Here is a 12865-nt window from a genome sequence, read left to right on the forward strand (position 1 = left end):
TGTTGATCATCATAGCGAAGCAGATGCTTACAGAAAACTGCAGGGGCTTAGATTGAAAATAAAAAAATTGATGGGTATAAGGTAGAGAGGAGCGGGTTCGGTTCTCCGAGAACCGAATTCCCCACGAACTCCACGTGGTTTACACTGGTCCGAGGCAGGCTCGGTTGTTCCCGCCTGACTCGGAAAACCTGAACAAGGGAAAATGTCATCATCCCGCTGTCGGATTCTCGCGAGATTCGGATTCCATATAAAGAGCTGCGCGTTGCCGCCATTTTTACTCGTGCATTGAAGAGAGAGCGGAATGGACGTGGCTATGTTCTCTCAGTGGAAATCTCAATAGCAGTGCTCAGTATCAGTGGTTACTTATTGCTGCTCAGTAATACTAGTAGTGTGTCTCTCCTGCTCAGTGTCAGTTCTCAGTAGTATCCTCATCAGTGCTCAGTATCACTGCTCATTGTCTTGTGCTGCATTGTGGTGCTCAGCATACTACAGTACATTACTAATAGTCCAGTGCTGCATCTTGCTGCTCAGTGTCAGTTCTAGTATCCTCATCAGTGCTCACTATCACTGTTCATTGCATTTTGGTTTTCTGTATACTACAGTAACATAGTAATATAGTAACATATAGTAACATAGTTTTTGAGGTTGAATAGAGGCAAATTGCCCATCGTGTTCAACCTGTTTTAAGTTGTGATGATTCTACATACTTGCTGAATAATGTTTTATGACTAGTTAGCTACTATAACTCATGTTACCCCCGGATTAACCATGTTGATATTTTAAGTATTATAACCTTGGATAGCTTTTTCATTCAGAAATGTATCCATTCCTTTTTTAAATCCAATTACAGAGTCCGCCATTACCACCTTCCCTGGCAGGGAATTCCACATCCTGATTGCCCTAACAGTGAAGATCATAGTATCTCACCTGGCAGGTAAGTAGGAGTTGGGCTAGAGCTGTGGAGGATTGCTGCTCGGGCACCCCCTCTCAAGTGAAGGAGATCCAACTGAGGCAGCACAAGGGAACTCTCGAAAGAAGAACAAGGCTAGAGGAAGATCTGAGACAAAGAAATCTGACTTTTACCAGAGCTGACCAGAGGAAAGCACAAACACAGTCCCCCACTACCACAAATAATGCAGTCGAGTTTCCCACATTTGGGGAAATCACAGGGGTCAGCATACCCAGAAAGCAATGAATGAACCTCACCCTGGGAGAACAATCTTCATGACCATGGTATCTCCTATGCAAAATAAGTATGATTTGGGATAGGGCTGGGGAGGGCCGCTGCTCAGGCACATCTCTGTCAAGTAAAGGAGATTCAACTGAGGCAGCACAAGGGAACTCTCATCTGGGGACAACAACTGCAGGGAGAACACATATTTTCAGATGAAAATCTTGGTCATGCTCTGGTTTCTCTTCAGAACGAACAAATCTTTCGCCTTTTACTAAAGATTTCCGTGGAGAGGAGCAAAACTGAGTTTTACCTCAATTTTTGCATGCCCCATCTTTTTGGGGTTTCTTTTATCGGTTTAAAGATAGAATGAGTGTGCTTTAATGAAAGCTCATTTGCATAGAAATTACAGTAAATGTTTGTTTCTTTTCAAACAGAACTTTCTTGACCATGCTACTTGCTTGAAAGATCTGGGAGCACATGGAATACAGTACAAACCATGCTTATAGCAAGGAGAAGCCAGGTGAGAAATCTGCTTTCTTTCAAATTGGGCGCTCACTTTGATCTGAATGAGGACTGCTGGCATGGCACTCAGGCGACAGGTGGAATCTTGGTCATGCTCTGGTTTCTCTTCAGAATGAACAAATCTTTCGCCTTTTATTAAAGATTATCCGTGGAGAGGAGCAAAACTGAGTTTTATCTCAATTTTTGCATGCCCCATATTATTGGGGTTTCTTTTATCAGTTTAAAGACAGAACGAGTGAGCTTTCTTGTTGGCTTTAATGTAAGTTTATTTGTATAACAATGACAGTAAATGTCTGTTTCTTTTCAAGCAGAACTTTCTTGACCATACTAATTGCTTGAAAGATCTGGGAGCACATGGAAAAGAGTACAAACCATGCTTATAGCAAGGGGAAGCCTGGTGAGAAATCTGCTTTCTTTCTTTCATATTGGGTGCTCACTTTGAGCTGAATGAGGACTGCTGGCATGGCACTCAGGCGACAGGTGGAATCTTGGTCATGCTCTGGTTTCTCTTCAGAACGAACAAATCTTTCGCCTTTTACTAAAGATTTCCGTGGAGAGGAGCAAAACTGAGTTTTATCTAAATTTTTGCATGCCCCATATTATTGGGGTTTCTTTTATCAGTTTAAAGACAGAACGAGTGTGCTTTCTTGTTAGCTTTAATGTAAGTTGCCATAGATGCAGTGAAACACGCGTGTAGGGCACGGCGTGTCCGCGTGTATTTGACTCATGTGAAATGTTATAAAACAAAAATATATGATTATGATGTTAGCTGTTAGTCTCCACTAATAGGGAATAGAAGCTGAGCTATAAGAAAGGAATACACTAGATATGATGTCACTTAGCAATTACAATGTCTAAAGTGCATACAGATAGCTACTAATAACTCTTGATAAGAATGTATATCAGTGTGGGTATATTTATATGATGGGATATTGGGACTAGTGAATATATATCACTCCTGCTGTCCAGATTGGCAATAACCAGACAATTATGATAAGAGTAGAGATGTCACATGGGCTGCTATAGATATTAATTTAATGCTGTATGTGTCATTTGTTACAAATGGATACATTTTCTATGAGTCAGCCTAGCAGCTGCATGTTCTAACAGAACACTATCCTCACACAGAATCTGCTAACCTTGAGATAACTAAATGACAGTGTGTAACAGTCTCTTTACTATAAGACTGTTACAAAGTAATACAGAATCTGCTAACCTTGAGATAACTAAATGACAGTGTGTAACAGTCTCTTTACTATAAGACTGTTACAAAGTAATACCGGTATATATATTTGAAGTCAGTCTAGCAGCTGTGTGTTCCAGCAGTTTATAAGACAAAGAAAATCTCCTATTGTGGAATCTAGACACATGGGACTGCTGGCCTGTGTCATACTATTTATATGTAATACCAGTAACATGTATATAACTGTTACATAATTGTTACAAATGGATAAATCTTTGAGTCAGCCTAGCAGCTGCATGTCCTAACAGGACACCATAAATCCTTTACAGTGTAACAAATTGATTGGTAACACTTAAAGGCTGGAGAGCAGTTATATGCCTTACTAGCATACTCAATATACCACATTATTACACCAGTTACCACGATTATTGACAGCGCATTTGATATATTATATTACCCTCACACTGAGTCTGTTTACCTTTAGATAACTAAGTGACCGAATATGTAACGGTTTCTCTATCATAAGACTGTTACAAAGTGAGATAGATATATTTGGAAGTCAGTCAAACAGCTGTGTGTTTCAGCGGTTTATAAGAAAATTCCTCATTGTGGAATCTGGACCACTAAGGGTTATTATATATATAGCACATGGAATTGCCACATCTCCCTATATGATAATTTCATTACACTGTAACATAATAAGAATTAACTCTTTAACAGTGTAAATAGAGAGTAATGAATCTCTGACACATGGAATATATTATTTCTTAGATGAATTGGATAAACCATTATGACAGACACTTTGCTTCCTAATAAGAATTGAGGTGGCTATACCTCTAAGGAAAGCATTATTGCCTACGCCTAGATCAGATTAAATAAGATCTGGCTGAATATATGAAGGAAGGTTGCTATTTATATGAGAATTGGAATTGCTATATTCCTTAAGGCAACCCCACCGATTGATATATGTTGTCAATTAAGTATATCTGAACGGCTATATCTGGACCAGATTTAATAAGATCTGGCTGATTATATGAAGGAGGGCTGCTATTTATATTAGAATTGCCATATTCCTTAAGGCAACCGCACCTGTTGGTATATCTCGCCAATTAACTATATCTAAACAGCTAAATTAAAGCTATTCATCATTTTTTTAGTTTGGATATTAATAAATATGATCTTTCCATGATGCATAGAGATTTCCCTATCAAGTGATTCCTTATCCGATATAGAAAGCTATGGTATTGAATTTAGGAATATAGTCTTAGGGGACACAGAGAAATAAGTGATCCCCATCTACCTAAGCACCCCACAAATTGGAGGTTAGCTTACCGGTTATACTCAATCACCCCCACAAATTCGCCAATGGGGATGGCTTCCCGGGAGGTAACCCCTATTGAGTGAAGGGAGTATATAGGATACGACCCAGTGGTACCTGACGACATAGATACTAACAGCTATTTAATAACATTACGCTAGAAAGTGATTATTAGCAACATATATATCTATATAAACAACCCCGCCAGGGTTGTGCCTTCAAAAATAATCACACACGGACACGCTTTTTAAACCTTTTTTTCACATCTCTTTATTCTTCTTATGCACATGTATGTTAGTTCTGTGATTTTAACCTTTATGTTTCACTGCAGTTTGGGATAATAATATTAATATTTATCCAATTTTAATACATACTTAATAAAGGTTATATTTTATGATTCATTCATTCTGTCCAGTGCGTCAACAGTGCAGATTTCTTCTTGTTTTTTCTCCCAAATTCTATAACAATGACAGTAAATGTTGTTACTTTTCAAACAGAACTTTCTTGACCATGCTACTTGCTTGAAAGATCTGGGAGCACATGGAAAACAGTACAAACCATGCAGTATCACAAGAGCCTTTATTTGATCTTTCATGAAGATAGAGCAGAATTGAGGACACGTCAACAATTTCTGCCGAAGGTGGTTCATCTTTCCACATGGTGCCTTTGGCCACTGACACCTTCGTTGAGTCAAAGTCTCTGGCTGTGGTCAGAACTTTGAAAATTTATGTCACCAGAACGGTTCAGATTAGGAAAACAGAGGCTCTGTTTGTCCTGTATGCTCCCAACAGGATTGGGTGTCCTGCTTCCATGTAGACCATTATGCGCTGGATCTGTGGTAAGATTCAGCATGCTCATTCCACGGCAGGATTGCCGTTACTGAATTAGGTGAAGACCCATTCTACTAGAAAGGTGGGTTCATCCTGGGCAGCTGGTCGGGGAGTCTCGGCATTGCAACTTTGCCGAGCAGCTATTTAGTAAACACTTTTGCTAAGTTTTACAAGTTTGATACCTTGGCTGATGATAACCTCAAGTTGGGTCATTCGGTGCTGCAGAGTCGTACGCACTCTCCCACCCGTTCAAGAGCTTTGGTATAACCCCATGGTTCTTAATGTGACCCCAGCATCCTCTAGGTCGTATGAGAAAATAGGATTTTAATACCTACCGGTAAATCCTTTTCTCTTAGTCCGTAGAGGATGCTGGGCACCCGTCCCAGTCCATACTGTGTCTGCAGTTATTACTTGTGGTTATACACATGTTGTGTTATGGTTCTGGTCAGCTTTTTGCTGCAATTGTTCATGCCGTTGGCTTGTGTTCTGTTGAATGCCACGTTCTGCGGCATGCTTAAGGTGTGAGCTGGTAAGATGCTCACCTTAGTTTAACAATAAATCCTTTCCTCGAAATGTCCGTCTCCCTGGGCATAGTTCCTATAACTGGAGTCTGGAGGAGGGGCATAGAGGGAGGAGCCAGTTCACACCCTTTGAAAGTCTTAAAGTGCCCATGTCTCTTGCGGATCCCGTCTATACCCCATGGTTCTTAATGTGACCCCAGCATCCTCTACGGACTAAGAGAAAAGGATGCCCTTGCGCACTATCCTGACTTCTCCTCCCGTCTGCTTACTTTGTGCCTTCCAACGCACAATGCGAACTACAGGTGGTGCTGCAGGGCCCACTTGCCTTACAGAACAGCTCTGGAGCTGTTACAGTGCCCAGCTGCTGCAAGAAATCAGCTTGAATGCTTCAGGGGATGGGGCATGGCCAACATGAGCCCCACACCAAAGGAGGGTGGGGGTGTTTAATGCGAACTAGGGGTCATCCAAGCACCGCAAAAGGCCGCCATGCCCTGCATGCCCCTTTTCTCTTTTCATATGCAGATGAGAGTTCCAGCCAACTTTGGTCCACTGCTTGGATGACATCACCGTATGCAAATCCGTCTTCTGCAGACCTTCCCCCTGGAATGCTTGTACTAGTTGTTGCATATGGTTTGATATTTGATGGTGCTTCAATATTAGGCAGCCTTCCACCCTCCCATGTTCATCTGAACAGATGTGGTCTCCCTGCAGTTGTTGTCCCCAGACGAGAGTTCCCTTGTGCGTCCTCAGTTGAATCTCCTTAACTTGACGGGGGAGGGGCTGCCCGAGCAGCCACCCTCCCCAGCCCTATCCCAACTCATACTTATTTTGCATATGAGATCTCTTGATCATGAAGATTGTTCTCACAGGGTGAGGTTCATCCATTATATTTTAAAATAGGAAGGTACAAATTACATATTTGAATTGCATCTATGTGCTGGATTCAAATGTCCCCCCCCCCCCCTTCCTTTCTCAATTGTGCCCGTCAGCAGCTATTCTAAGGTTGCTGCCAATGGGTGTGACACATTAATTTCTTCTGTGGGGTACACTGGACTCCACAAGGATTCACATTGGGGTGTAGAGTAGGATCTTGATCTGAGGCACCAACCGGCTCAAAGCTTTTGACTGTTCCCAAGATGCTCAGTGCATTCTCCTCTATAACCCCGCTTCCATGAACAGGGAGCTCAGTTTGTAGTTGGTGCCTTCAGTAGCAGGCCTCTTAACAGGGGCCTGCCTCAGGCAGCCTATTCTTAGCTATTAATTTTGACAAGAAAAGAAGAACTTGTTTTATGAGAATCTACAAGGGCTGCAGCAGGCTAGGTCTAATAGACATCTTTACTGCAGCTTCATCACTCCCAGCGGCGCTGTATACTCCCGTGCCCTGGTTGCTGGGTCACTGCAGCGGAGGCTCCAGTTTCTTCCTAAGGTCAGTCACACACACACCGCCCTTCCGGATCACGAGGCCGCTGATGAAGGGGAGCGTGGCCGTAGGGGGTGGACCGTGTGCGCACTGGCGTGGACACTGATTACTGGGCAGCCGCTCCACTAGCCACCAGGTACAGTTAAGGAGCACAGGTCTGGGAGTTTTACTCCTATATTAACCCAATTTTGTACTGCCTGCAGCGCATTGTGATAGGTAATAGGGCCTGATTCAGGTTGGATTGCAATCACAATAAGCGATCCAACTGCAAAAATTGCTAAAAGCATACGCATGTGCCTGCATTTTCTGCGGCACCCCGCAGAGAATGCGATCGCCTCTGCCTGTCAATCGGGGCGGGGGGGGGGGAGAGGGGGGTCAGCAACAATCCATTTCCAAGTCAGGGATGGAGCGGTGCGGGGGCAAGGCTTCAAAATGGGGTCTGCAACGGAGGAGACACAGGGGGCGTGGTCACAGCGGCTGTATGACATCACATTCAGCCGCTGTGATCACAAAAATGGTGGCGGCTTCCTGCGCGCACATACAGTCTGCACCAGCAGGAGGCTACACCATTTTATATGATCACGCTGAACTGCAGTGCGACTGCAATTACAGCATGGTCAAGAATGGAGGCGTCATGCTCGGTGGCCATGCCCTGTCACTGTGCAGGAGCCAGCACCGCACACACACTAGTCCCCGGGTGCAGCCCCCAACCCCCGGGACACCCGGAGCAACAAAATGTAGATTCAGGCCACCAGGCCACGCCCCTACCTATGAAACCATGCCTCCTTTTTACCATTGCACTGCTTATCTGCGCGCACTGCATTACAATCTCCCTCGCCACCTCTCTGGGTGTCACCAGTGATAGTGACACCTCTGCCATGCTTGTAGCAGCTGGTCCTAAGATCTACGCCTCAAGCCCTGAGTGTTTGCCCTTGTGACTTGTTGATCATCATAGCGAAGCAGATGCTTACAGAAAACTGCAGGGGCTTAGATTGAAAATAAAAAAATTGATGGGTATAAGGTAGAGAGGAGCGGGTTCGGTTCTCCGAGAACCGAATTCCCGACGAACTCCACGTGGTTTACACTGGTCCGAGGCAGGCTCGGTTGTTCCCGCCTGACTCGGAAAACCTGAACAAGGGAAAATGTCATCATCCCGCTGTCGGATTCTCGCGAGATTCGGATTCCATATAAAGAGCTGCGCGTTGCCGCCATTTTTACTCGTGCATTGAAGAGAGAGCGGAGAGGACGTGGCTATGTTCTCTCAGTGGAAATCTCAATATCAGTGCTCAGTATCAGTGGTTACTTATTGCTGCTCTGTAATACTAGTAGTGTGTCTCTCCTGCTCAGTGTCAGTTCTCAGTAGTATCCTCATCAGTGCTCAGTATCACTGCTCATTGTCTTGTGCTGCATTGTGGTGCTCAGCATACTACAGTACATTACTAATAGTCCAGTGCTGCATCTTGCTGCTCAGTGTCAGTTCTAGTATCCTCATCAGTGCTCACTATCACTGCTCATTACATTGTGGTGTTCTGTATACTACAGTAACATAGTAATATAGTAACATATAGTAACATAGTTTTTGAGGTTGAATAGAGGCAAATTGCCCATCGTGTTCAACCTGTTTTAAGTTGTGATGATTCTACATACTTGCTGAATAATGTTTTATGACTAGTTAGCTACTATAACTCATGTTACCCCCGGATTAACCATGTTGATATTTTAAGTATTATAACCTTGGATAGCTTTTTCATTCAGAAATGTATCCATTCCTTTTTTAAATCCAATTACAGAGTCCGCCATTACCACCTTCCCTGGCAGGGAATTCCACATCCTGATTGCCCTAACAGTGAAGATCATAGTTCACCTGGCAGGTAAGTAGGAGTTGGGCTAGAGCTGTGGAGGATTGCTGCTCGGGCACCCCCTGTCAAGTGAAGGAGATCCAACTGAGGCAGCACAAGGGAACTCTCGAAAGAAGAACAAGGCTAGAGGAAGATCTGAGACAAAGAAATCTGACTTTTACCAGAGCTGACCAGAGGAAAGCACAAACACAGTCCCCCACTACCACAAATAATGCAGTCGAGTTTCCCACATTTGGGGAAATCACAGGGGTCAGCATACCCAGAGTGCAATGAATGAACCTCACCCTGGGAGAACAATCTTCATGACCATGGTATCTCCTATGCAAAATAAGTATGATTTGGGATAGGGCTGGGGAGGGCCGCTGCTCAGGCACATCTCTGTCAAGTAAAGGAGATTCAACTGAGGCAACACAAGGGAACTCTCACCTGGGGACAACAACTGCAGGGAGAACACATATTTTCAGATGAACATGGGAGGGCAGAAGGCTGCCTAATACTGAAGCACCCCAAACAACAAACCAAATGCAACTACTAGTGCAAACATTCCTGGGGGTAGGCCTGCAGCAGATGGATTTGCATATGGTGATGTCATCCAAGCAGTGGGTCAAAGTTGGCTTCAACCCTCGTCTGCATATGAAAATAAAAATGGGGTGTGCAGGGCATGGCGGCCTTTTGCGGCGCTTGGATGACCCCTAGTTCGCATTAAACACCTCCACCTTCCTTCGGTGTGGGGCTCATGTTGGCTATGCCCCAGCCCCTGAAGCATTCAAGCTGATTTCTTGCAGCAGCTGGGCACTGTAACAGCTCCAGAGCTGCTCTGTAAAGCAAGTAAAAGGGTGTGGGCCCTGCAGCACTACCTGTAGTTTGCATTGTGCGTTGGAAGGCACAAAGTAAGCAGACGGGAGAAGTCAGGATAGTGCACAAGGGCATAGAAGGGAGCGGCTCAAGAAAAGAGAAGTGGAAACAGACAGCAAACTAGGCTGGAGAGAGACCTGAGACAAAGAGATCTGAATTATACGAGAGCCGACCAGAGGAAACACAAATTATGTAATCAAGTGTCCCACATTTGGGGAAATCGTAGGAGCAGCACACCCAGAGTGCATTGGGTGAGCCTTGCCCTGGGAGAAGCACCTTCCTGATCATAGTATCTCACCTGGCAGGTAAGTAGGAGTTGGGCTAGAGCTGGGGAGGGTCGCTGTTCGGGCACCCCCCTGTCAAGTGAAGGAGATCCAACTGAGGCAGCACAAGGAAACTCTCGAAAAAAGAACAAGGCTAGAGGAAGATCTGAGACAAAGAAATCTGACTTTTACCAGAGCTGACCAGAGGAAAGCACAAACACAGTCCCCCACTACCACAAATAATGCAGTCGAGTTTCCCACATTTGGGGAAATCACAGGGGTCAGCATACCCAGAATGCAATGAATGAACCTCACCCTGGGAGAACAATCTTCATGACAATGGTATCTCCTATGCAAAATAAGTATGATTTGGGATAGGGCTGGGGAGGGCCGCTGCTCAGGCACATCTCTGTCAAGTAAAGGAGATTCAACTGAGGCAGCACAAGGGAACTCTCATCTGGGGACAACAACTGCAGGGAGAACAGATATTTTCAGATGAACATGGGAGAGCAGAAGGCTGCCTAATACTGAAGCACCCCCAAACAACAAACCAAATGCAACAACTAGTACAAGCATTCCTGGGAAAAGGTCTGCAGAAGACGGATTTGCATACGGTGATGTCATCCAAGCAGTGGGCCAAAGTTGGCTGGAACCCTCATCTGCATATGAAAAGAGAAAAGGGGTATGCAGGGCATGGCGGCCTTTTGCGGCGCTTGGATGACCCTTAGTTCGCATTAAACACCTCCACCCTCCGTCGGTGTGGGGCTCATGTTGGCTATGCCCCAGCCCCTGAAGCATTCAAGCTGATTTCTTGCAGCAGCTGGGCACTGTAACAGCTCCAGAGCTGCTCTGAAAGGCAAGTAAAAGGGTGTGGGCCCTGCAGCACTACCTGTAGTTTGCATTGTGCGTTGGAAGGCACAAAGTAAGCAGACAGGAGAAGTCAGGAGAGTGCACAAGGGCATAGAAGGCAGCGGCTCAAGAAAAGAGAAGTGGAAACAGACAGCAAACTAGGCTGGAGAGAGACCTGAGACAAAGAGATCTGAATTATACGAGAGCCGACCAGGGGAAACACAAATTATGCAGTCAAGTTTCCCACATTTGGGGAAATCGCAGGAGCAGCACACCCAGAGTGCAATGGGTGAGCCTTGCCCTGGGAGAAGCACCTTCATGATCATAGTATCTCACCTGGCAGGTATGTAGGAGTTGGGCTAGAGCTGGGGAGGGTCGCTGCTTGGGTACCCCCCTGTCAAGTGAAGGAGATCAAACTGAGGCAGCACAATGGAACTCTCGAAAGAAGAACAAGGCTAGAGGAAGATCTGAGACAAAGAAATCTGACTTTTACCAGAGCTGACCAGAGGAAAACACAAACACAGTCCCCCACTACCACAAATAATGCAGTTGAGTTTCCCACATTTGGGGAAATCACAGGGGTCAGCATACCCAGAATGCAATGAATGAACCTCACCCTGGGAGAACAATCTTTATGACCATGGTATCTCCTATGCAAAATAAGTATGATTTGGGAATTGGCTGGGGAGGGCCGCTGCTCAGGCACATCTCTGTCAAGTAAAGGAGATTCAACTGAGGCAGCACAAAGGAACTCTCATCTGGGGACAACAACTGCCGGGAGAACACATATTTTCAGATGAACATGGGAGGGCAGAAGGCTGCCTAATACTGAAGCACCCCCAAACAACAAACCAAATGCAACAACTAGTACAAGCATTCCTGGGGGAAGGTCTGCAGAAGACGGATTTGCATACAGTGATGTCATCCAAGCAGTGGGCCAAAGTTGGCTGGAACCCTCATCTGCATATGAAAAGAGAAAAGGGGTATGCAGGGCATGGCGGCCTTTTGCGGCGCTTGGATGACCCTTAGTTCGCATTAAACACCCCCACCCTCCTTCGGTGTGGGGCTCATGTTGGCCATGCCCCAGCCCCTGAAGCATTCAAGCTGATTTCTTTCAGCAGCTTGGCACTGTAACAGCTCCAGAGCTGCTCTGTAAGGCAAGTAAAAGGGTGTGGGCCCTGCAGCACTACCTGTAGTTTGCATTGTGCATCGGAAGGCACAAAGTAAGCAGACAGGAGGAGAAGTCAGGATAGTGCACAAGGGTGTAGAAGGGAGGGGCTCAAGAAAAAAGAAGTGGAAACAGACAGCAAACTAGGCTGGAGAGAGACCTGAGACAAAGAGATCTGAATTATATGAGAGCCGACTAGGGAAAACACAAATTATGCAGTCAAGTTTCCCACATTTGGGGAAATCGCAGGGGCAGCACACCCAGAGTGCAATGGGTGAGCCTTGCCCTGGGAGAAGCAACTTCATGATCATAGTATCTCACCTGGCAGGTAAGTAGGAGTTGGGCTAGAGCTGGGGAGGGTCGCTGCTCGGGCACCCCCCTGTCAAGTGAAGGAGATCCAACTGAGGCAGCACAAGGGAACTCTTGAAAGAAGAACAAGGCTAGAGGAAGATCTGAGACAAAGAAATCTGACTTTTACCAGAGCTGACCAGAGGAAAGCACAAACACAGTCCCCCACTACCACAAATAATGCAGTTGAGTTTCCCACATTTGGGGAAATCACAGAGGTCAGCTACCCAGAATGCAATGAATGAACCTAACCCTGGGAGAACAATCTTCATGACCATGGTATCTCCTATGCAAAATAAGTATGATTTGGGATAGGGCTGGGGAGGGCCGCTGCTCAGGCACATCTCTGTCAAGTAAAGGAGATTCAACTGAGGCAGCACAAGGGAACTCTCATCTGGGGACAACAACTGCAGGGAGAACACATATTTTCAGATGAACATGGGAGGGCAGAAGGCTGCCTAATACTGAAGCACCCCCAAACAACAAACCAAATGCAACAACTAGTGCAAGCATTCCTGGGGGAAGGCCTGCCGCAGATGGATTTGCATATGGTGA

General features: G+C 45.4%; 10 non-coding genes and 1 pseudogene across 10 annotated transcripts; 3 read left to right on the forward strand and 8 right to left on the reverse strand.

Moving 5' to 3' along the window:
- Positions 1–1093: 1093 nt before the first annotated feature.
- On the reverse strand, positions 1094–1257 carry LOC134992187 (U1 spliceosomal RNA). The gene has a single exon (XR_010196374.1). It is a non-coding gene; the product is annotated as a U1 spliceosomal RNA (small nuclear RNA).
- Positions 1258–1401: 144 nt separating this feature from the next.
- Positions 1402–1517, forward strand: LOC134991972 (U5 spliceosomal RNA). Its single transcript, XR_010196172.1, has one exon. It is a non-coding gene; the product is annotated as a U5 spliceosomal RNA (small nuclear RNA).
- A 270-nt stretch (positions 1518–1787) lies between these two features.
- LOC134992078 (U5 spliceosomal RNA) lies at positions 1788–1904 on the forward strand. Its single transcript, XR_010196272.1, has one exon. It is a non-coding gene; the product is annotated as a U5 spliceosomal RNA (small nuclear RNA).
- A 286-nt stretch (positions 1905–2190) lies between these two features.
- Positions 2191–2306, forward strand: LOC134991982 (U5 spliceosomal RNA). The gene has a single exon (XR_010196181.1). It is a non-coding gene; the product is annotated as a U5 spliceosomal RNA (small nuclear RNA).
- Positions 2307–8998: 6692 nt separating this feature from the next.
- On the reverse strand, positions 8999–9162 carry LOC134991936 (U1 spliceosomal RNA). The gene has a single exon (XR_010196148.1). It is a non-coding gene; the product is annotated as a U1 spliceosomal RNA (small nuclear RNA).
- Positions 9163–9832: 670 nt separating this feature from the next.
- On the reverse strand, positions 9833–9995 carry LOC134991929 (U1 spliceosomal RNA). The gene has a single exon (XR_010196141.1). It is a non-coding gene; the product is annotated as a U1 spliceosomal RNA (small nuclear RNA).
- Positions 9996–10147: 152 nt separating this feature from the next.
- Positions 10148–10311, reverse strand: LOC134992148 (U1 spliceosomal RNA). The gene has a single exon (XR_010196337.1). It is a non-coding gene; the product is annotated as a U1 spliceosomal RNA (small nuclear RNA).
- A 671-nt stretch (positions 10312–10982) lies between these two features.
- On the reverse strand, positions 10983–11145 carry LOC134992498 (U1 spliceosomal RNA). The gene has a single exon (XR_010196657.1). It is a non-coding gene; the product is annotated as a U1 spliceosomal RNA (small nuclear RNA).
- A 152-nt stretch (positions 11146–11297) lies between these two features.
- On the reverse strand, positions 11298–11461 carry LOC134992128 (U1 spliceosomal RNA). The gene has a single exon (XR_010196318.1). It is a non-coding gene; the product is annotated as a U1 spliceosomal RNA (small nuclear RNA).
- A 691-nt stretch (positions 11462–12152) lies between these two features.
- On the reverse strand, positions 12153–12298 carry LOC134992532 (U1 spliceosomal RNA; annotated as a pseudogene).
- A 152-nt stretch (positions 12299–12450) lies between these two features.
- Positions 12451–12613, reverse strand: LOC134992218 (U1 spliceosomal RNA). Its single transcript, XR_010196403.1, has one exon. It is a non-coding gene; the product is annotated as a U1 spliceosomal RNA (small nuclear RNA).
- Between the last annotated feature and the right edge of the window lie 252 nt (positions 12614–12865).

The sequence above is a fragment of the Pseudophryne corroboree genome, unplaced genomic scaffold (assembly GCF_028390025.1).
Source record: "Pseudophryne corroboree isolate aPseCor3 unplaced genomic scaffold, aPseCor3.hap2 scaffold_121, whole genome shotgun sequence".
Lineage (NCBI taxonomy): Eukaryota > Metazoa > Chordata > Amphibia > Anura > Myobatrachidae > Pseudophryne > Pseudophryne corroboree.